At 44.7% G+C, this 23,823-nt stretch overlaps 1 protein-coding gene across 3 annotated transcripts in view; it reads right to left on the bottom strand.

Moving 5' to 3' along the window:
• Positions 1 to 23,823, bottom strand: part of FRS2 (fibroblast growth factor receptor substrate 2) — a 117,591-nt gene that overhangs the window by 68,608 nt on the left and 25,160 nt on the right. Inside the window, exon 2 of one of the 3 annotated variants that reach the window (XR_012753032.1) lies at positions 22,286 to 22,358. The exons of the other annotated variants lie outside the window; for them this stretch is intronic. The gene's annotated coding sequence lies outside the window, so the exon portion shown is untranslated. The remainder of the gene's footprint in view (positions 1 to 22,285; positions 22,359 to 23,823) is intronic. 3 annotated transcript variants of the gene reach the window in all.

Raw genomic sequence — 23,823 nt, 5'->3', positions numbered from 1 at the left:
ATGTGTGTGGAGAGTGCGCACAGCGATGACGTCATCCCTGTGCTCACCGCTCTACAAGAGAACACCGCGATGATGCAGGGACCGGTGACTGCTCCACACAGGTCAGCGGCGCTGCTGCTGACAGACAGGAAGACGAGCAATGCTGCTTGAGTGAGGAAAGGGGAGTATAAACGTTTATTTTTTTTCTGTGCCACAAAATACAGGGCATATACCAGGATGGGGTATTTAGCAGGATGGCGGTATATAGCAGGATGGGGGTATATAGCAGGATGGGGGTATATAGCAGAATGGGGGTATATAGCAGAATGGGGGTATATAGCAGAATGGGGGTATATAGCAGAATGGGGGTATATAGCAGAATGGGGGTATATAGCAGGATGGGGGTATATAGCAGGATGGGGGTATATAGCAGGATGGGGGTATATAGCAGGATGGGGGTATATAGCAGGATGGGGGTATTTATCAGGATGGGGGTATTTATCAGGATGGGGGTATTTATCAGGATGGGGGTATTTATCAGGATGGGGGTATATAGCAGGATGGGGGACATATAGTGAAGGATGGGAATCATATACAAGGCAGGAGGATCATTACCAGGATGGGGTACCTTAGTAGAGAATTTGTGGACATTACCCCCATAACAGTGTCAGCAGCAGATCCTCGCCCCATAACAGTGTGCCATGACCACATTTTTTGCTTAAAATTTTATTTTACTATTTTCCTCCTCTAAAATCAGGGTGCGTCTTATAGTCCGGTGCGTCTTATAGTCCAAAAACTACGGTAAGACGGAAGAAAAACAAAAACAAAGCTGGTAGCAGCAAAAGGTAAGGCCTGAAGGATATCCATTTTAAAAAGGTATTGGATCCTGCCAAACCATGACAGCATCACGCTATTCCACAGAACAAAGTCCGCCTCAACTGTCTTCAGGATACTCATTAAAGAGTTTTGTTTTACATGTAGAGAAATCGAACCGTGAAGTTGTCTTTTCTGTATTTCCTATTAGACTTGCCTGTTAAATGTTTATCGATACCTCACCCCCAAAAATCCCATAGAGATCAACCATATAGCACTTGCTTTTTATGGATACCCGGTCATTAACAACAAAAGAAATGGTATTTGGTCCAGTTAGTTTTATTTACTGCTGATGTACATATGCCATGTAGATGACAATTCAGATGAAAGAATCCTTCGCTTTTCTGGATCAAAATTGGACATTTTCTTATGCACTTGTGTGAACTTAGCCTTAAGGCTACTTTACACACTGCGATATCGGTCCCGATATCGCTAGTGTGGGTACCCGCCCCCATCTGTTGCGCGACACGGGCAAATCGCTGCCCGTGTCGCACAACAGCCGTCACACATACTTACCTGTCCGGCAACGTCGCTGTGACGGGCGAACCGCCTCCTTTCTAAGGGGGCGGTCCGTGCGGCGTCACAGCGACGTCACTGAAGCGTCACTGAACCGCCGCCCAATAGCAGCGGAGGGGAGGAGATGAGCGGGACGTAACATCCCGCCCACCTCCTTCCTTCCGCATAGCGGCCGGGAGGCAGGTAAGGGGAGCTTCCTCGTTCCTGCGGCGTCACACGCAGCGATGTGTGCTGCCGCAGGAACGAGGAACAACTTCGTTACGTTACTGCTGCAGTAACGATTTTTGAGAATGGACCCCCGTGTCACCGATTAGCGATTTTGCACATTTTTGCAACGATGCAAAATCGCTTATCTGTGTCACACGCAACGGCATCGCTAATGCGGCCGGATGTGCGTCACAAATTCCGTGACCCCAACGACTCCGCATTAGCGATGTCGCAGCGTGTAAAGCCCGCTTTACAGTGCTCCAAGCGCAGAGCTGGACACTAAGAAATTAGGGAAGTGACTAAGGACTTCTAATACAACATGTGAAAGACCCTCTGAGCCCCTTTATGTATTATCACGATAGCGGAATGCTTGTTCCTATCTCCATTTCCTTTACTTTTTTTTATTTTGTATATTAAAAAACTGAAGAAAAAAAGATAGGAATTTAAAATAAATTAAAAAAAAAAAATGGGTGACTTTCCTTAGGATAAGTAATCAATATTAGATGAAGGTGTTTGATATCCAGCAGTCCCACCATTTAGATGTCGGCAGCTCCTGCTGCGGCCGGATGTGCACTATACGGGAGTTTATGATCTGACTCTGTACGGTGTAGTGGCTGTTCAGGAGTACTGCAGCTCTGCTCTGATCGGATTTTGATGTCCTATCCTTAGAAAAAGATGACCATCAAAGTAGCAGTCCTCTTTATAAGAGTGTACCATACCCCAGTAATAACTGTCAAAATCACCCTATAATCGGAGCATGTAAAGTTTAACATTTAAAAAAAAAAAAAAGGTATGTGAGTGGTGAGTACTAGTGAGGCGCGCATGCTCGATTCTCAGAATGAGTGCAGGTGCTGAGTGCTCGTAATGAGCAGTTGGTGCTCAGATGAGTGTGACTCATGTACAGAGTATAATTGAAGTCAATGGTGAACTGAAGCATTTGTCAGGAGGACCTGTCGGAAAAATGCTCGAGTTCCCCATTGACTTCCAGTATACTCGATACACAAGTTATCCCTGTCCGAGCATCCGACCTGCTCATTACGAGTACCTAGCACCCGAGCATGGTAATACTCACTCATCACTAGTGGTAAAAAAGAGAATTTATTCATCAGCCATTAGCTGTAAACCAGAATCCTGGCGATTTCCATTATACAATAGTGATGTTACTGGACCTCTCTAATTCTCGTGATGTGGCCACAAAGATCCATTCTGGTAAAATAAATACAGTTTTACGGCAAATAAAATTACAACCATTTTCTACAGCTCGGTAACCTCCTACTAGTTATTCTTTCCCCAAAAAGAGATAGGGCTGAGAATGTATATATGTTGCATATATCCAAAATATAGTTTCTTTTCAACTGCAGAAAAGCAAATGCCCTTTTCACATTATCACACCGAAATGTCCCGAGCTGCACATTACATTCACTCAGCGCACACTCCCACAATGATTGGACCAATTCATGCGTTTACAAAGCGTGTTTTCTGACCACCCACCGCACAAAGAGAAGACCACACAGCTCTTGTGCATGAGGGAAAGGAACTGCTACTGCAAGCACAAGAAAAGGACTCATTCAGTGCAGCAAAGCTGTACCAACCCCTCTCTGTTCAGTGTCTTAAGAGCCGCCAAGACACAGCACAGAGGTCTTAAGTCACAGAGACGAGCAAGCACACCACCATTTATTTACAGTTCCTAAACAGCACAACCTTCTAGATACTGATAGAAGTTCTACTGGTTACAGCATACTGGAGAACTCCTGTTCTAGACAAATTGTGAAAAATCAGTCATTTTATCTCTTATGTAATAAAGATGTTGGGCGTCACATGCACCGCTAACGCCCCTTTATTATAGGGTATATGGGCTCTTTGCTTCTATTCCTCCAATGTCATGCTAAAAAATATGATCGTTTTTTCTATTGGATCTGATGTAAGTACCGTAGTGAGTTTTCTGCACAGCCCCTGCTGCCCCATACATATAGGTGGGCATCTGTCGCACAGCCCCTGCTGCCCCATACATATAGGTGGGCACCTGTCGCACAGCCCCTGCTGCCCCATACATATAGGTGGGCACCTGCCGCACAGCCCCTGCTGTCCCATACATATAGGTGGGCACCTGCCGCACAGCCCCTGCTGTCCCATACATATAAGTGGGCACCTGCCGCACAGCCCCTGCTGCCACATACATATAGGTGGGCACCTGCCGCACAGCCCCTGCTGTCCCATACATATAGGTGGGCACCTGCCGCACAGCCCCTGATACAGCTCATGTACATTTTCCTTACTAATGTGTACAGCACCTTCTGACACTAATCAAAGCTTTCACACGCCCACACCAGATATAATTGTTTTCACTCTGCCAATGTAGGTTTTTCTGCCAAGAAGCATTTACCACACAGTGTAGACACTTAAAGGAGAACTGAGGAAAATGTGGTATACACGTACAAACTCTCATGGTGACACACAGCTTATAATCTAGACATCTACATAAAGCTGAGGTACTAGAAGGAAGACAGCAGATATTTAACACAACAGTAGACAATTTCTTTACAAGTAATCGTAAAGAAACAAATGGGATTAGTACTGTAGAATGACAGCTACCTTGCCATGTGCTTCACTATAAAGCTGGTCATACACACGTTACATTTCGGACAATGTACGTCAAATCCTTTTGGAAGTGGCAAGCTCAACATATGCCGCCCCATAGGAGTCTGGCAGCAGCGTACTCATGTCCCCATCCAGAACACCAGAATTCACGTTTGGGGGTATCGGAGATATAGCTGTCAGCTGTCATCAGATGGGCATGTATAGCTCTAAAGGGAACCTGCCAAATGTGGAAATGGTACAGTATATCATCTGTAGGCAGGATGTTCTAGAGCCAGAGTGGAGCAGTTTGCCATATAGTTTTGTGGGAAATGTTTTACTAAAGCTTGCATTTTATTCATTCATTGCATTTTATTCATTTAAACTTCGGATGTATAAAAGCATAAGTGGCCAGTGGGCGGTCCTACTCAGTGATTGACAGTCTTTCCTATATCACTGTGCATGCAGAGATAGCTGTTAATCAATAGTGGGATTGGCAACCCAAATCTCATATATGCATACTAAACATACTAATATAAATATAAATATATATATATATATATATATATATATATATATATATATATATATATATATATATTTATATTACAGACCAAAATTTGGACACACCTCATTCAAAGAGTTTTCTTTATTTTCATGACTCTAAAAATTGTAGATTCACATTGAAGGCATCAAAACTATGAATTGACACATGTGGAATGAAATACTTAAAGTGTGAAACAACTGAAAATATGTCTTATATTCTAGGTTCTTCAAAGTGTAGCCTCCTTTTGCTTTGATTACTGCTTTGCACAGTCTTGGCATTCTCTTGATGAGCTTCAAGAGGTAGTCACCGGAAATGGTCTTCCAACAGTCTTGAAGGAGTTCCCAGAGATGCTTAGCACTTGTTGGCCCTTTTGCCTTCACTCTGCGGTCCAGCTCACCCCAAACCATCTTGATTGGGTTCAGGTCTGGTGACTGTGGAGACCAGGTCATCTGGCGTAGCACCCCATCACTCTCCTTCTTAGTCAAATAGCCCTTACACAGCCTGGAGGTGTGTTTGGGGTCATTGTCCTGTTGAAAAATAAATTATGGTCCAACTAAACGCAAACCGGATGGAATAGCATACCGCTGCAAGATGCTGTGGTAGCCATGCTGGTTCAATATGCCTTCAATTTTGAATAAATCCCCAACAGTGTCACCAGCAAAGCACCCCCACACCATCACACCTCCTCCTCCATGCTTCACGGTGGGAACCAGCCATGTTGAGTCCATCCGTTCACCTTTTCTACAAAGACACGGTGGTTGGATCCAAAGATCTCAAATTTGGACTCATCAAACCAAAGCACAGATTTCCACTGGTCTAATGTCCATTCCTTGTGTTCTTTAGCCCAAACAAGTCTCTTCTGCTTGTTGCCTGTCCTTAGCCGTGGTTTCCTAGCAGCTATTTTACCATGAAGGCCTGCTGCACAAAGTCTCCTCTTAATAGTTGTTCTAGAGATGAGAAGGTGTCCAAACTTTTGGAATGTACTAATATATACACACACACACACACACACACACACACACACCTGGGATTCCAATGAATAAAATGCAAGTTTTTAACTGGAATATTTTCCAACACACCTAAAAATCATTCAGCTCAGCTTTTCTCTCTCTATTCCTCGCTGTCCACAGATTTGCATGTACAACATGCCAGGTCCCGTTAAAACATATAAAAACCTAATATTAGACTTGGGTACAGAGTCATATCGGCAATAGGACTTCATAAAGCACTGGGTAGTTTCCCAACAAAAACAGGATGTAAGGATAGCCATAATAGGGCAACCTAAATATGGGGTCCTAGTGTACCTTCATATACCAAGAGTGAAACGCTGCATTAAGTTATGACCAAGCCAGAAATACAGGTTGTTTTCTTATTTTATATATGTAAAATCCCCTAATTAAATGTACAGTATTAGGTCCTATCCTGGATACTATGAATTCAGAGTAATTGTAGACTAAGCAAACTACAAGTTACGGTACTTTTAAGTATTAAAGAAGAAAAATGAATGCTGAAAACAAGCTTTAGAGAGGGCTATCCGGGCCAGCAGCCCATCACTACAGTTTATCTGCTGCACTTAATTACTATTTCACCCCCAAGGCTTCTTTAACTCACATTTATGTTTATTCCTAGAACTCACACCAAAAAGGTCAGGAGAGCCAGCGGCTTCTGGCAGTTACAATCTGTGAATTGTTCCAGCTCTGCGGCACTTGAGAAACACATTTGGCACCGAGCGAGTCTAAGGGCCGAGTGTTTAAATAAGGCCAGAAAATACAGAGTCTCACTTATCCCCCGGCCGTTGGGAAGGTTTCACATCACATGCCATATGAAAAGCTTGCATTCTTTGCCGCTCCTGGGATATATCCAAACCCTGACATTTTGAAGGAGTTCTGCGTGTTACAGATGGAAGGGGCAGGTATGAGGCCCATTTTCACCTAGCAGCCCCCCCAGATAAACGCTGACCTGCGTGGCTGTGCTCAAGATAAATATACAGCTGACAGAACTGAAAGCCTATGAGGTAATGTGAATAAATAGAGGCTTGACAAAACATCGCTTTCCTCTGCTTTCGCTTAGTACTCTTAGCCGACATCTAAGACATCTTGCAAAAAAGGAGCTTGTGAATTGGCTTTTTATTTTACAGGAACGAAAATAAAATGTTAACATTGGTATAATGTGAATTGTGAGAACGCACCAGGGCACACAGCGGTGGCTACAATTACAGAAAATATTTTACTTGGAAAAAGATTAAAAGAATCAGGATTTCACCAAAAAAATCTAAAAGCAATGCAGACTAAAGTTATGCTTAGCATCCCTCACGTAAAGCTCTGATCCTGGTCCAAACTGCCTGAAATTCTGCTCAGATTACAAGAAAAGCGTAGACTGATAAAACGGATTACCGCCGGTCCAACTCATCACAGAATGTGCTCACACTGGAATTTTTCATTTTACTCAGTGAGGATTCACATGGCAGACGTTCTGCAGAAATCATTGCAACTGTCCTATTCTTCTGAATGAGGCATGCACCGGATGTAGAAACACCCACAAAAGAGAGTCATCAACTGCCATCTCCTATCTCGGTATTCTAAAAATCTGTATTCACTGAAGACAGATTTTACCCAGGAATGGACAATGAAAGATCAGTCCAGAAGAATCAAATTTGATAAGAAATATTACAAAGTTGCTTCTTTCCATGTGTATGGGGGGGTGGGGGGGGAGGATTATTGGGCAGTTGGCTTTCAGTGTCCAATATTTTTTGTTTTCAGCACCTATGCCTCTGCCATAGGAGTCTGGCAGCAGCTTTCTCCTCTCTTCCTTTTGAAAATATATGAATGGTTAATCATGCTTGCTATTTTACACCTCAAAGAAACAAAATACCATGCATGTTTCCCTTTCTCCGAAAATAAGCCCTACATCTTACAGGATTTTTGGAGAAAGCTTGAAATAAAAATAAGCCCTAGTTACAGTCAGGGTCAGCATTAGGGGAGAGACAAACTGAGTAAATTCTCAGGGCCCGACTCTCTTTGGAATACAACTGCTGAAGTCTCTAAATTAAGATTGTTTAAGGACCTTTATGACTTCAGTCATGTGACCGAAGGTCTCTTATGCAGGAGTATAAAAGAACTTAACAGGAGACAGGCTGACATGCAGGACTGGCATTGGGGGGATGGGAGAGTAAACAGGGAAATTTCACAGGTCCCCCATTCTCATAGGTAGCCCAGCATTTATATCCTGATGATAACACTGCAACAGGACCTTTGTGACATCATACCGTGTGACTAGTCATTAACAGGTCTCCTAATGGCAGGAATCTAAGGCTGAAGAGGAGACAGGCTGGTACATATGTGCAGTGTTCGGACGGACGGATAGCTAGCTAGACATGTATTACACAAAGGGTTTGGAGAGTTATGTTGATCTTCCAGAATGCAATATGACTATATTTGAATAAAATGTTGATTTTTTTTTTTTTGTTTTTTGGTAAAGAATGTGGATTGTTGTTCATGGAAAAAAATAAGACATTCCCTGAAAATAGGCCCGAGCCCATAATTCAGAGCAAAACATAATATAAAACCAGGCCTTATTTTCGGGGAAACACTGTAGTTAAGCGGCTATGATAAGATGTCAGCACTGTGCCCGCCAGCTATGTGGGAACCTGCAAAATAGTCCTATTCAATCTTTAACTCCTTCACGACCCATGACGGATATATCTGTCATGGATCATGTGAGGTTAATCCCCACCCCCTGCCATTGGCAGGTCGCGGCGATCCACGCACATATCAGCTGTTTTTAACAGCTGACATGTGCGCCTGCAAGTTACAAGTGGAATCGCTTCCACCTGCAATTTTTAACCCCTTACATCTCGCTGCCAAAGTCTGGCAGTGAGATGTATATGCGCGCGGCCATTACTTTCACTTACCGCCGCCCCCACCGAAAGTCACGTGTGTGATCACGTGACTTTCGGTCGTTGCCATGGTAGCACAGGGTCATGTGATGACTCCTGTAGCTGACATGAATTGCTTTCGGTTTCACTCGGCCCGGAGCCGAGTGAAGCAGAAAGTGAGCATATCTGCTGTTTACCGCTGTATAACTATAATCAGCAGATAGGGCAGAGCGATCAGATTGTTGATCCATATAGCCCCCTAGGGGGACTAATAGAATAAAAATAAAAAAGTTTTAAAAAATAAAAAAAACAAAACCTAAAAGTTCAAATCACCCCCCCTTTCACTCCATTGAATATTAAAGGGTTAAAAAAATAATTGGTAAATGGCGTAGCAGCAAAAAAATCCAAAAGCCAAAATTACGTTTTGTGGTCGCCGCAAGTTTTGCGCAAAATGCAATAACAAGCGATCAAAACATAGCATCTGCGCAAATATGGTACCATTAAAAATGTCAGCTCGAGACAAAAAAATAAGCTGTCACTGAGCCATAGATCCCAAAAAATGAGAATGCTACGGGTTTCGGAAAATGGCGCAAAACGTGCGCTACTTTTATTGGACAAGTTTGTGAATTTCTCTCAACCCCTTAGATAAAAGTAAATCTATTCATGTTTGGTGTCTACAAACTCGCACCGCCCTCAGGAATCATACCCACACATCAGTTTTACTATATAGGGAACATGGTGAATAAAATATCCCAAAAACTATTGAGCCATCACACTTTATTTTGCAATTTTTCCACATTAGGAATTTTTTTGCTGTTTTCCAGTACACTATATGGAAAAACTTATGGTTTCATTTAAAAGTACAACTCGCCCCGCAAAAAACAAGCCCTCATATGGCAAGATTGACGGAAAAATTAAAAAAAATTACGGCTCTCGAAAGAAGGGGAGCACAAAAAAAAAAAAAAAAAAAGGAAAAAACGGAAACGCTCTGGAGCTGAAGGGGTTAAAAGGGAGTGCAGCGCGAGAACAGTCCTCTAAATATGAGGAAACTAGGGGAACGCAGTCAGGCTCAATCAGATGACCTGTGATGGGAAAACCACTCTATTTCAAACCAAGTCAATATTAACTAAAGGGGGCTTTACACGCAACGATATCTCTAACTATATGTCGTCGGGGTCACGAAATTCGGGACGCACATCCGGCCTCGTTAGTGACGTCGTTGCGTGTGACACCTATGAGCAAGTGTTAACGATCAAAAATACTCACCTAATCGTTGATCATTGACACATCGTTCATTTTCAAAAAATCGTTGCTGTTGCTGGACGCAGGTACGGTGTTGTTTTTCGTCGTTCCTGGGGTGTCACACGTAGCGATGTGTGCTGCCTCAGGAACGACGAACACCGTACCTGCGTCCTCCGGCAACGAGGTGGGCATCACTTTCATGCGGCTTCTCTCCGCCCCTCCTCTTCTATTGGACGCCTGCCGTGTGACGTCGTTGTGACGCCGCACAAACCGCCCCCTTAGAAAAGGGGTTGATCGCCGGCCACAGCGACGTCGTTAAGAAGGTAAGTCCGTGTGACGGGTCCTAGCGATATCGTGCGTCACGGGTAGCGATTCGCCCGTCACGCACAAACGACGGGGCGGGTGCTTTCACGAGCGACATCGCTAGCAATGTCGCTGTGTGTAAAGCAGCCTTAAGTATAACAAGTTGTCCGATGTTTCCTCTGTTGTCATCCATTTGCAACCAGTATGTAGTAGGCAATTTATACATCAACAATGAATAAAATTCACAATACAAAATAGTTACCTATGTCATCAATGTTCCCTAAACATTGGCCGCTATATAGCAGATTCTTCAGGGATGAGATTTTTTTATGCACAAAACAGAATTAAATAGGAGTATTATCCGAAATGCAGAAGAAAAAGTATACTGTAATTTTTTAAATGCAGACATTATGTCTGTGGAAGAGAAAAACAAAACACGACAGCAGTCATCTGAAAAACTCAATTGAATAACATATGTCCAAGGGCCGTTTATTTTTTCCACGAACAGCACTTTGACTGAAAAAGACAGTGGTGTGAACATGAACTTAAGGCTATGTGTCCACGGGAGAATGTAGCTGCGGATTTTTCTGCATCAAAATCCGCAGCTTTCCTGCAAAATCCACACCTTTTCAAAAGGTGCGGATTTGCCGCGGATTTTTTTTTTTCTTTTCCCCCAATTTTAAAGCCAAAATCCGGATGAAAATCCGCAACAATAATTGACATGTTGCAGATTTTCCGGATCAAAATCCGCACGAAATACGCTGCAGAAAAATCCGCACGAAATCCGCTGCAGAAAAATCCACAGCGTGGGCTCAGCATTTCCAAAATGCCATAGAAATGGCTGGGAAGTGCCTGAGCTGCAGATTTTCGGGAAATCCGCGGCTTTTCCACGAGAAATCCGCGGCAAAATCCGCGCATTTTCCGCAGCGTGAGCACATAGCCTAAGGGTCATTCAGCCGTCTAGGCACATCGGCCTAATCACGGACTGGACACAGCTTTCCTGACCTGAGTGCAATGGCTCCATATATTTCTAGAAGATTGTCACACTCCGGTCAGGAGATTGGACCGATGTGCAGGGCCGTCTGAATGAGCCCTACGTGTAAGCCAAGTCTTCGGCAGTTTTACACATTTGATCCAATTTCCATTTTAAAGTTTCAGTTACTGTTCAATATGTCAAAAACTGTTAAAATAACTAAAATAGCTCTTGCAGTTGCAAACAGTCACATCAGTGTTTCTACATTTGTGCCCTAAACACTAAGGTTGTATGCCCATAAGCTTTCATCGCAATTTTGTCGCTGCATATTTTCGCTGTCACAAACGCAGTGTTTTACAGTACCAGCAAAGTGGATGGGATTTATAGAGATCTCATGACCACTCGGTTTCATTCTAACGCTGTGTAAGCGGACCTGTCATGGGTTTATCCAATCCGCAACATGACAATTTCTGTGGTGTGTAAGCTGAAAGTTTTCTGTGCACAATCTCCCCATACACCTCTATTAGATGCGGGTAAAAAATCCACGTTTTAGTATGAAACGCAAACGGATTACATGTACACCTAAGAATATCAATACTAGCGAGCTTCAAAAACAAAGCAGCTTTAAAGCATAACACACCAAACAGACAAAAAAACTGTAAAAAACAATAAAATTGCAGCGTCAAAAAAAAAACAATAAAATTGCAGCGTCAAAAAACGCAATTAAAAAACACAAAGTAAACTAAGGTGCAGAAATGCTGCAGCACCAAAAACGCAAATACTGATGGTGGAAACGTAGCCTATAAGCTGGAAAGACTTTGATCACAACATTTAAATAAACAGATTTTTTTTACCCATCATTAATGAAACCAACTGCCTGAAGGATGGAAACAATGCTATGTCATCCTTTCACTTTCTTCCTTTATACTCGATTCCAGACACTGCTCCTGGAGAGTCAGACCCCCACCAATCACAACTGATGACTAGCGAGGGAGGTTGTTTTAAAATATTTTGCACCTTTAGCTGTTGCTTAAGTTTCTATGCACCTTAAAAGATTATTCCTCCAAAAAATAAGTACGGTAATACCCTATCCAGGAATAGCTAGGAATAACTGATTGCTGGGAGTCTGATGCTGGAACCCCCAGCCAGACCGAAATAGGGGGCTTAGATCTTAAAGAACAGCCTCTAAAGCCCCGTCCAAAATGGAGCAAAAGTGGCAGACAAAAAAAAAAAGTGGAGGCTGCGCATGTGCACCTGCACTCCATTCATGAGGAGGCTGTAGAGCTCGTTCTCAAGGTCCTCAAGCCCCATCTCAAATTCACTGTTTACATGGTGAGAATAAAGCCCCTGTCACACATAGCGAGATCGCTGAAACGTCACAGGTTTTGTGACGCATCAGCGACCTCGCCAGCAATCGCTGTGTGTGACAAGCAGCAGCGAGTGGACCCCTGCTGTGAGGTCGCTGATTGTTACAAAACGATCAGGACCTTTTTTTTGCTCGTTGGTCTCCTGCAGGGCAGCACACATCGGCATGTTTGACTGCGGGAGACCAAAGAGCACTGACTGTGTAAGCAGCGTACGCTGGTAACCAGGGTAAATATCGGGTAACTAAGCAAATCGCTTTGCTTGGTTACCCGATATTTACCCTGGTTACCAGCGTACTCCGCTTACAGGCTGCCAGCACTGGCTCCCTGCACACGTAGCCAGGGTAAATATCGGGTAACTAAACAAAGTGCTTTGCTTAGTAACCTGATGTATATCCTAGCTACATATACAGGGAGCCAGCGCTGCCAGCCTGTAAGCGATGTATGTTGGTAACCAGGGTAAATATCGGGTAACCAAGCAAAGCGCTTTGCTTAGTTACCCGATATTTAACCTGGTTACCAAGCGCAGCATGGTTACACTGGTCACTGGTGAGATATGCCTGAATGACAGCTCACCAGCGACCATGTTGCGATGCACCAACGATCCCTGCCAGGTTGGATCACTGGTGGGATCGTTGATGCGTCGCTACGTGTGATGGGACCCTTACTCTAATGATTAAAGGGACCCCGATAGCTGAACATGGCACTGGTTGTATGATCTCAACCAGGTATGTTTGACTCTGAAACACATGGGAGACTGTTTGGACAGGATGGTCCCCAGCAGCTTCTCAGAACCCGCTGTCACTGACAGCAGGCAAAGAAAAGCCACGGAGACTGGCCTGTCCAACTAGTCTTTGCACAGCTGGTGCCAGTGGATTTTAACCTTTGTCCGGCTGAATAGGTACAATTGTAACTATTCCGTTTTAAAATTGCAATACATTTTTTTTCCAAAAGCTGTAGAGGGCTGAAATTTCGTGACATCTCTGCAGTTTTGGTCCAGAATATATTGGCCAAATTTCAATAAAATATCTCCACCTTCTTCCGAGATAAGGGGTCGCTGTTAACGTAAAATTATGCAGCCTGACGAAGGTTAAACTAGGTTTTCCTTTGAAAAGTAGTAGCATTTCAGTCAGCCATACTGGGTGGAAATCATACACCCAGTGTCTGATACATGCTGCCCACGGATCAGCTGTCAAGTTCCTAGTAAGCTTGCATGGCCACATCTGTCAAGATCTGGAAAAGATAGCACTCTATGTTGAGATCAGTGTGGTCCCGGTGATCAGATGATCGCTAAACATACTATTATAGGGTACACAGATTATACTCTTTGCTGTTGCTATGGATTACAGAAGATATCTGTAATGTGTACCAGGTGATTAAATAATTTAATAAATAAATCATTGTGAACGTAGGGACAGGTCCAGGCAATACATGTTTGTGTAAACCCCAAAATTATATTTACTTTGCTAATGTTAAATAATAGCAGAGGCATGTTAAATATGTGCCAGCCATTACTGTAAAACACATTACACATTCCAGGAGATAGAGCGGTATTACACCATGCAGACTGACCACAAGGTTTAATGTGAGCCAACCGAATACTAAAATATCACACAAGTGAGTACACCCCTCACATTTTTGTAAATATTTCATGGGACAACACTTTCATATCTTTTGACGGGACAACACTGAAGATATGATACTTAGATACAATGTAAAGTGGTCAGGGCACAGCTTGCATAACAGTGTAAATTTGTTGTGCCCTCTACATAACTCAACACAGCTATTAATGTCTAAACCGCTGGCAACAAAAGTGAGTACACCCCTAAGTGAAACTGGCCAAATTGTGCGCAATTAGCCATTTTCCTTCCCTGTGTTATGTGACTCATTACTGTTACAAGGTCTCAGGTGTGAACAGGGAGCAGGTGTGAAATTTGGTGTTACCACTATCATACGCTCTCATACTGGTCACTGGAATCTCAACATGTCACCTCAAGGTAAAGAATTCTCTAAGGATCTGGAAAAAATGTTTGCTCTACATAAAAATGGCTATAAGAAGATTGCCACAACCCAGAAACTGAGCTGCTGCACGGTGGCCAAGACCATACAGCGATTTAACAAGACAGGTTCTACTAACAGACCTCACTGTGGTCAACCAAAGAAGTTGATTGCACATGCTGAGCATCATATCCAGAAGTTGTCTTTTCAAAATAGATGTATGAGTGCTGCCAGAATTGCTGCAGAGGTTACAGGAGTGGGTGTTAGCCTGTCAGTGCTCAGAGCATAGACTGCATCAAATTGGTCTGCATGGCTGTCATCCCAGAAGGAGCCCTCTTCTAAACATGATGTCCAAGAAAGCCCGCAAACAGTTTGCTGAAGACAAGCAGAGTAAGCACATGGATTACTGGAACCATGTTCTGTGGTCTGATGAGAACTTGGAACTATGAGAATGGTTTACTCTATTCTCGAGACCACAATTAATCCCAGATATATCACCCGTATAGTGGTCAGGTGTAAATGTTTAAGCAATGGTGATAACCTAATACTAAAAACACCACCATCAATTTGTGCTTGGGATATTCAGCTTAAAGGGACTGTTCAGTCCAGTTAACTTTCATTTCAGAAGACGAGTGGTGCTGATTATGTTGCACCCCACATACCCATTGGGATGCGTACACAACTGGCCGGTATTGCCAATATAACTGGCATCGCTCACCCAGCAATGCAGAAGCAAGCAGCACCAAACAACCTCTTTGGGCTACAATCCCACAATGAGTTTTTGAAGATGCATGGTTTTCCAGAGTCAAAAATTCAGCATCTTGCATTCCATAAAGGATTGGGATTTAAAGAAATCTCATACCCACTAAGGTTTTTTTTTTCTTTATAACTCCGTGTAAACTCACATGTGATGCGTGTTTCAAACCAGCCATATGTAAAAGTTTATCTTGCAGGTAAGCCGAGTTTTCTGTGCACATTTTTCCCAGAGTTGCATTACTTATGGACAAGTATTAGAGTTGAGCGGATTGCTAATAATCCGGGTCCGGCGGATTAGTGCGGGTTGACAAGGAAGTCCGCGATCCGATCCGGCCCAATATATGTCAATGAGGAGTGGGGGACGGGACGGAGAGGGAGAGTGAGAGACAGAGAGACTCTCCAAGGCCCCCACACTACCCCCACAATGAAGCCATCCACACTACCCCCACAATGAAGCCATCCACATGAGCGCAGCAGACTGTCACAGCCTCCGGGGCTGGTACACTGTCACAAGCTAGGGGGTGTGCCAGCATGGACTGACGGCCGGTGGGCGGAGACCGATCACCACAGCTCATTGTAACAGGCTAGGGGGCGTGTTAACCCGCACGGACGGACTGTGGGCGGGGAGTGGCGATGACGCGATCGCCGCAGCAGACTGTCACAGGCTGGGGGACGTGTCAGCCTGCACGGACGGACGCTGGGCGGAGAAAACAAGGAAAGAAGTGTGAAGTCAAAGCGCGACCCGGAAGAAGTATGCCGCCATGACAGAGTGTCGGTAAGTATGAAACGCTCATTTATTTATTGTTTTTTTCATGTTTAAGAACTTGCCGAATCCGGATCGCGCACCTGGAATCCCGCGTCTGGGTAGTCCCCGGAGATGGCACTGAAACCGCGCGGATCCGGACGTTTACAGTCCGGGTCCGCTCAACACTAATAAGTATATCAAAGTTTTGTCAAAGCCAAATACCAGGAAGTATGAAAAACAATGCAGCTTTGTTTAAAACAAAAAAAAATAAATCACACCCCATATTCACCGGAAAACGGCAGTTAAGCTCCTTCTATATTTAATAACGGCAGCTATATGTCTCATCGCTTCAACAACACTGAAATGATTACGGTCTAGGATCCAAGAGATTACACGTATGGAACAGATGACTGCGTCAGCCAACCATCAGATCGGTTCACCGCAGTGTGGTCTCCATGGGATATATACTTAGAAACGAACAACCTTTAGCACATCAGTTCTACTGTATGGTATCCTGCAGGTTAATAATCACGGGACCGAGAAAAAGCCTGCCCTGTTTCCCTTTATCCCCTCTTCCTAACGTCACCTAGCCTTGTCTTGTTCCATCGTATTTTTGGCTACTTATATAAGTTTTATTACAGAACATATGGAAAGGAGTGTATCTACTTGCTTCTCCCAGACAGTACTGTCTATGTGAGAGCCACTGCAAACGTTTATAAATATGGTTTGTGCTAATTTGGTAATTTAAAGTCTTTGCACCTTGTATGGATTATGTACACATATTTTAGGACATACCTATTCTCTTTTTGTTATATTACTTGTAATTTGTTAAATTTTAAAATAAAGAGTTAAAATAAAACCCCCACAAAAACGCAATGAATAAAAAAAAAAAAAAAAAAAAAAAGAGTAATCCAATTTCAATAAATAGGGACAGTAATTCTGCAACATCAAAACCTCACCAAAAGCTCATCATGGGAAAATAACCATAAGATGTTGAGTCTTACAACGCCACATGACTATTTACTACTGGACTGTAAATAAGCACTAAAGGGGAACCTAAGTACAGCAGATGAGTCAATGAAAGCTTGTTAACCATTTCTAGATAGTAACATTAAGGCCTAAGCCACACAGCATGAAAAATGGAGCAAGTGGAATGCTATATCGCATTCCACTTGGACCAATATTAGCCTGTGTGCCAGCACACATGAGCGATAATTTTCTCAGCCCTAATCGGAGCAAGAAAACAATTGCAGCATGCTGCGACTGTAATGCGATCCTAGATTCCCTCGCACCCATTCAAGTCTATGGGGTGAGAGAAAAATGGCACTGCACTCGCAGTACACCAGTGTACCGCGAGTGCAGGGCGAGAATGGCAATAGCCGGCAAAGGAGGAGAGAGGGAGATAAATCCCTCCCATCCGCAGCGCCGGCCCGCCCCCCGCAGCTGAGGTCCAATCGCATGATCGGACCTCAGTCGCAGGGACACTCGGCTCCTGCTGTGCTGCCAGTGTGAGCCGAGTGTCATGCAAGAATCGTATTAGTCCCCATGTGGCCCCGGCCTAAATGTAATTCTATAAGTGGATTCCCAGAGATCACAGAGAAAAAAAAAACATTTAGGTAGTGCCCTGCCTGGACCTTCTTTCGTTAAAGTGTTCATCAAGATATAGCTATGCATCACGGATGGGAGATCTGCTTTTCTTGTAATTAAGAGGTTTTGACTAATGGGACATGGGATCCTTTCCACAAGATTTCACCCTCTGATTTAGGCATATGAATTAATTCTCTTTCTATAAAACTAATTCAAGATTTTCCAATGCAAATAGTTTTGATTTTTTAAAAAAAAAAAATTCTAAGGGTCTCCATGGTGACAAAGTAATCTGTGTGTAAAATAATCCTGTAGTCACAGTTCTCTCCATTCGTCCCATATGTCTTTCTAAAGCCCAATTTAGAAATCTATTTTAGGGGGATATTTTGTGTAGGAGAACAAATAGGTTGCACTTCACCAGACTCCATTTATTAGTTTTTAATATTAGCTGGCATTATTGATTGAAAAAGAAAAAAAAGTGAAAAAATCCAAGCCTATCCTAACAATTAAGGTACCATATTTTTTGGATTATAAGACGCACTTTTCCTCCCAAAAATTTGGGAGGAAAATGAGGGGTGCGTCTTAAATCCGAATCCAGCTTATTGGGGTTCTGTTTGTGCGCCGACCGGGTGCATTCTGGTGGCCGTGTGCCTGTCGGTGCTGGCTGCCTCTCTGTGCGTGCGGGCGGTGTGCAGGCAGCCGGGTGCCTGTCGGTGCCGGCTGCCTCTGTGCGTGCGGGGCGTGCAGGCAGCCATGTGCCTGTCGGTGCCAGCTGCCTCTCTGTGCGTGCGGGGCGTGCAGGCAGCCGGGTGCCTGTCGGTGCCGCCTGCCTCTCTGTGCGGGCGGCCTGCTCGCTGTCACTCTGTGCTTCGGGTGGGCGGCTGTGCGGCAGGTGTCCCAGTGTTTCCGCGGTCCCAGTTTCAAATGATGGCGACGGGAGTCAGCGCGTGCGCAGATGGAGCTCTTGGATGAGAGCGCCATTTGCGCACACGCCGCTCCAGGCGCCATCATTTGAAGCGGGACCGCGGACACACCGAGACACTTACTTCACCGGCCTGCTCCACCTGTCACCTGCAGCTCCCACCACGACTCCCACCACAGACCCGCCGCAGCTCCTGCCACCACTGACTGCCGCTGCCACTGACCGCCGCTGCCACCACGGACCCGCTGCGGCTGACGCTACTAACCCGCCGCGGCTGCAAGCACAACCTCTGCCTCCTGTGACCCCACTTGGAGTGTTTATCCTGCAAAAAGTTTTGATGAGGATACGTCTATAACAAATGCTAAACATTTGGGGATAATCGCTAAATAACGGACAGCACATGGATGATGCACAGTAAGGGGAGTCCGCCTGCAGTATTGAACCTCAAACATTTGATATTGGTATTTGACTGGTGACGACAGCAGGTGAAGCATAGATATGTGCATACCATGACCAATGAACTCAAAATGTAAGCCCCACACAAGTGTAGCAGTCCTTTGTGCGATGTCCACAGCTCCTTCTCTGTGCTCAAGTGACAGCTTTAAAGGTCTCCCGCTTCCATACTACAGCCATTAGTTGACGGGTAGAGGTTAGGAAGCGTTCGGTGCAGAAAGCCTGGGACATGGCACAGGACGGGACCGCCCCTGGGCACTTACAATAACAGTGTAAGGTGGATTAAGGCTTGAATTCCTCGCATTCCAGCCAGCATGACCATGCACATCGGTATGTTTCCACTGCTTTTCCCATCACCTATACTGCACCATCAGCAGTTTTGAGGGTTGAGACTCACTTTAAGATCACTACGGACAGATTTTATGCTCTATTAACCTCGAACGATCAATTTATATTTAATTTTTTTTTTAAAAAAAAAAAAATTAAAAAGTTTCCTTTTTCATTTTTGTCAGTTCTTCACCTTAAGTGACATGAAGACTCACAACTTGAAGTATTTCCATAGCTTGTAATTTTGTTGGCGCATATAAACATAACCCTCTAGGAAGAAAACACGTAAGAATGACATGCTGCCGGGTGGTGTGTGCTTACAGTGCAATCGCAGGGGCACAGGACAAGGCTGTGGGTTTAGTAGAATTGCAATTTGAAAAGAAATAATTTAGCATTTAGATTTATTGCCACTTAATGAGCTCCAGACGAATAAATTATGTATGGCCGATTATTGGAGCTATTGATTAAATGCTCGGGAGACCTCTACAATAACTATGATTCACTGGAGGCCTGGCTCACTTTTGACAAACTCCTCTTGAAGCTCATGCTCAGTGATGCATTTCGCATCTTTAGAGAAAAGCACTGTGGCACTCTGCAGGGGAGCCTATTGTCAGGGGGCCTCAGAGCTAGCTTCCATTCATCACATGAGAAAAATTCGAAGCCCGTGTGGCCAACTACAAGCCCGGCTCTGCCTATTTGTAGGCTACTAATAGAGAGATCGACTCTACATACTACTGCTCTGTACAAGAGTCTCAATTACTTCTACTCATTGTTATTACCAAAGAGCAGATCACTTCCAAGACGTCACCATCGTGTGGAGATTTATGCATCTTCATTCTTAAAGGGAACCTGTCAGCAGAAATTTTGCCCTAAACCTAAACGTTTCCCCCTCTGCAGCTCCTGGGCTGCATTCTAGCAAGATTCCTATAGTTATTGTGCCCCCTTTTAGACCAAAATAAAAAGTTTATAAACTTGTACCTTTCAGTTTGAAAATCTTGTTAATTCTACCACGGGGGCGGGCTGTCTGTTGTCCATTACTGTCCCTCCTGCCACTTTAGGCCATCCCCCAACGCTCATTTACATACCTCAGGACGACGCCCAGTGCGTCCAAGGTCTCCCGCATGCGCCGTGCCACTGTAGCAGGACTGTGCACAGTGGGACCGCTGGTGACGTTGCACAGGCACGAGATTATGGCCGGCGCTGTGATTTTCATCAGCAAGCTCCCGCCCATAATCTCGTGCCCGCGCTTTCCCCTCTGCCTCCACCGTTGTGCATGCCCTGGCCAGATGACCCCACATCACCTCTTTCCCATCTAGCCCTGGAACAGGAAATAGATGGGAGGAGCGGAGCAGGACACCACCGATCATCTGGCCAGGGCATGCGCAGAACGGTGGAGGCAGAGGGGAAAGCGCGGGCACGAGATTATGGGCGGGAGCTTGCTGATGAAAATCACAGCGCCGCCCATAATCTCGTGCCTGCGCATCGTCACCAGCGGTAAACCATGCACAGTCCTGCTACAGTGGCACGGCGCATGCGCGAGACCTCGGACGCACTGGGCGGCGTCCTGAGGTATGTAAATGAGCGTTGGGGGACGGCCTAAGGCTAAGTTCACACTTCCGTTGTTTTGCCTCAGTCACAATCCGTAGCCTTGAGGAATTACGGTATCCTGCAAAATATTTTGCAGGAATCCTGTTTTTCCCCCATAGGCTTCTATTAGTGACGGATTGTGACTGATGATGCTGCGTTGCATCCGCTGCGTCGCGGTCAGTCGTTTTTTAACTGACCGCCGGGCGGGAGCAACGCAGCATGTAACATTTTTTGAGCAGCGCGATCCGTAGGATTTCGCTGCGCATGCGCTCTCTGGCTCCCCGCCCTCGTAACCAGGATAAACATTGGGTAACCAAGCAATGCGCTTTGGTTAGTTACCCGATATTTACAGTGGTTACGGGTGCAGGGAGCCCGCGCTAAGCTGGTATCCAAGATAAATATCGGGTAACCAAGCAAAAAGTGCTTTGCTTTTAACCGATATTTACCCTGGATACAGTGTGCAAGGAGGCCGACACTTCCCCACTCGGCTCCGCCCCCTCCTGCACTCCGCATGTGTACACACACACACACACACACACAGTTGCCCCCAGCCCTGCAGACCGCGGCACTGACGTCCTCAGCTCCGCCCCCTGAACTCTGCCCCCCCGCACACAACGGAGTCCGACAAAGAAATTCTTTTCTTTGTCACCGTTGTCATCCGTTGTACAACGCATCAGTCACATGCGTCAAGCAACGCATGTGACTGATGCAAAACAACGGAAGTGTGAACTTAGCCTAAAGCGGCAGGAGGGACAGTAACTGACAACAGACAGCCCGCCCCCGTGGTAGAATTAACAAGATTTTCAAACTGAAAGGTACCACTTTATAAACTATTTATTTTGATCTAAAAGGGGGCAGAATAACAATAGGAACATTGCTAGAATGCAGCCCAGGAGCTGCAGAAGGGGAAACGTTTAGGTTTAGGGCAAAATTTCTGCTGACAGGTTCCCTTTAACTCGTAGACACCTTCTATGATGTATTACAACTCCTCAAAACATGGAATCTGTGTCTAGTCGTAAAAAATAAGAACAAAGTCAGATATGTTTGAAATGCAGTCGATACATGAGCAATCATTCAACAAAATATCTGAAAGATTTTTAATCTATCTAAAATGAACTTTAAATCCAGCAATTTATCATCACTCCAGTCTTCAGAGGAACGATGGTTAAACACATGGAACATTTGCTCAATGGTTGTTTAACCATCTGGCAACTTATATCTAATATGTATGGCCACCTTTCAACTGGGTTTACACCTGGCAGAATTGGCATGGATTTTTTAGAGCCGATTTCACAAAATACCTTTGAATATATCAAGATGTGGTATATGTGCTTAGGAATAAGTTCCGCTACATATTTTCTGTTTGGATTTGGCGTAACTACAATCTGGAGGGAACCGCAAAATCATAGTGATGACTACTACGTCCAGGGATTCAATATTAAATATAAGGAAATTACATACCAAGTCCTCCCGGCAGCGGTTCACCCTATACCTCACTGTCCAGGAATACCGGTCACGTCACCTCCACAGAAACCTGAAGATACACCCATTTCAGAAGATTCAGAACATGAAGACCAGGATTCTGAGGAACTTTCACAGTACTCCCAATGAACCACAGCTTTTTTTTTCCACAGCAAAAATTAAATTATTTAGTCAGGGACATGGACCTTCCACACCATTTTGCAGAACTTTTAAGGTACGTACACGCTGCAGATTTGGTGTAGACATTTTCTGCATGATATCTGCACCTTCTGCCAGAAAAACGCACCTCAAAATGCATGTGTTTTCAGGTGTTTTTGTGCCATGCAGTTTAATTAAGTCAATGGGTGGAAGGGCTAAATAAAACGCAGGAAAAAAACGCCCCAACATTTGACATGCAGCTGAGTTTTCTCTGCAACAAAATCTGCAAGGGAAAAAAAAGAAATGTGGGCACAACACTTCAGATATCTCAGACTTTGCTGGCTTCAGGATAAGCATGCAGATTTGTGAAAAAAATGCACCATGTGCACACAGACTAAGGCTATGTGCCCATGGGGAAAGTGTCCTGGGGATATATCCACATGACATTCCGCAGGAGCTCCCAGAAAACCGCAGCACAACTTTTGTCTGTTTCCATGCTGCAGTTTATTTGCGGAATGTCCTGCGGATATGCTGCGGTCATTCTGCATTGAGGATACAGTACCATGGCTTCGGCACTGCATCCTCAATGCAGAACAAGTGCTGGAGTGATCGGGAGTTCATACTTACCTCCATCACGCAGCACTTCACTTTCCGGCCGTGTCTGCACTGTGCAGGAGGTGGGCAGGCCTAAACTAGCTCCGGCTGTCACATGACCGGAGCTTGTGCAGGCCCCGCCCACCTCCTGCTCCTGGCTCCACCGCGCTCCTCTGCACTGGAGGAAGTGACTCCGGTGTCTGCCATCAAGGCAGGTAAGTAAGGGACCCTGCAGAAAAATCTGCAGGAATAATTCACATGCTGCAGATTTTTCCGCAGGGAAATCCGCATTATTTTGCCGCTTCGGAAAAAAACGCAGCATGGGCACAGCAGTTCCAAAATACCACAGAAATGGCTGGGGACTCGCTGTACTGCAGATTTTTGAGAAATCCACGGATAAATCGCAGCAAATTCCGCGAATTTTCAGCAGTGTGGGCACATAGCCTTAGGCTCTAGAATAAAGGAAAAGAACCTGCTAGTCAATGGTACCTGTTTTTCATGGCACAGAAGCAGAAAAAAGGAATTTGGCCTAAGCCACACGTCATGAAAATCGGACCTAGTGGAATGCGCTAAAACATCACATTCCACTATGACCAATATTAACCTGTGTGTCAGCACCCATAAACGATTATTTTCTCGGCCCCAATCGGACCGAGAAAACAATCGCAGCATGCTGCGACTGTAACGTGAGACTCTTTCTCTCGCACCCATTCAAGTCTATAGGGCGAGAGAAAGATCGCACTGCACTCGCAGTATACCGGTGTACCGCGAGTGCAGGGCAAGAA

The sequence above is a fragment of the Anomaloglossus baeobatrachus genome, chromosome 4, assembly GCF_048569485.1.
Source record: "Anomaloglossus baeobatrachus isolate aAnoBae1 chromosome 4, aAnoBae1.hap1, whole genome shotgun sequence".
Taxonomy (NCBI): domain Eukaryota; kingdom Metazoa; phylum Chordata; class Amphibia; order Anura; family Aromobatidae; genus Anomaloglossus; species Anomaloglossus baeobatrachus.
This window is presented reverse-complemented; position numbering and strand designations above follow the sequence as displayed.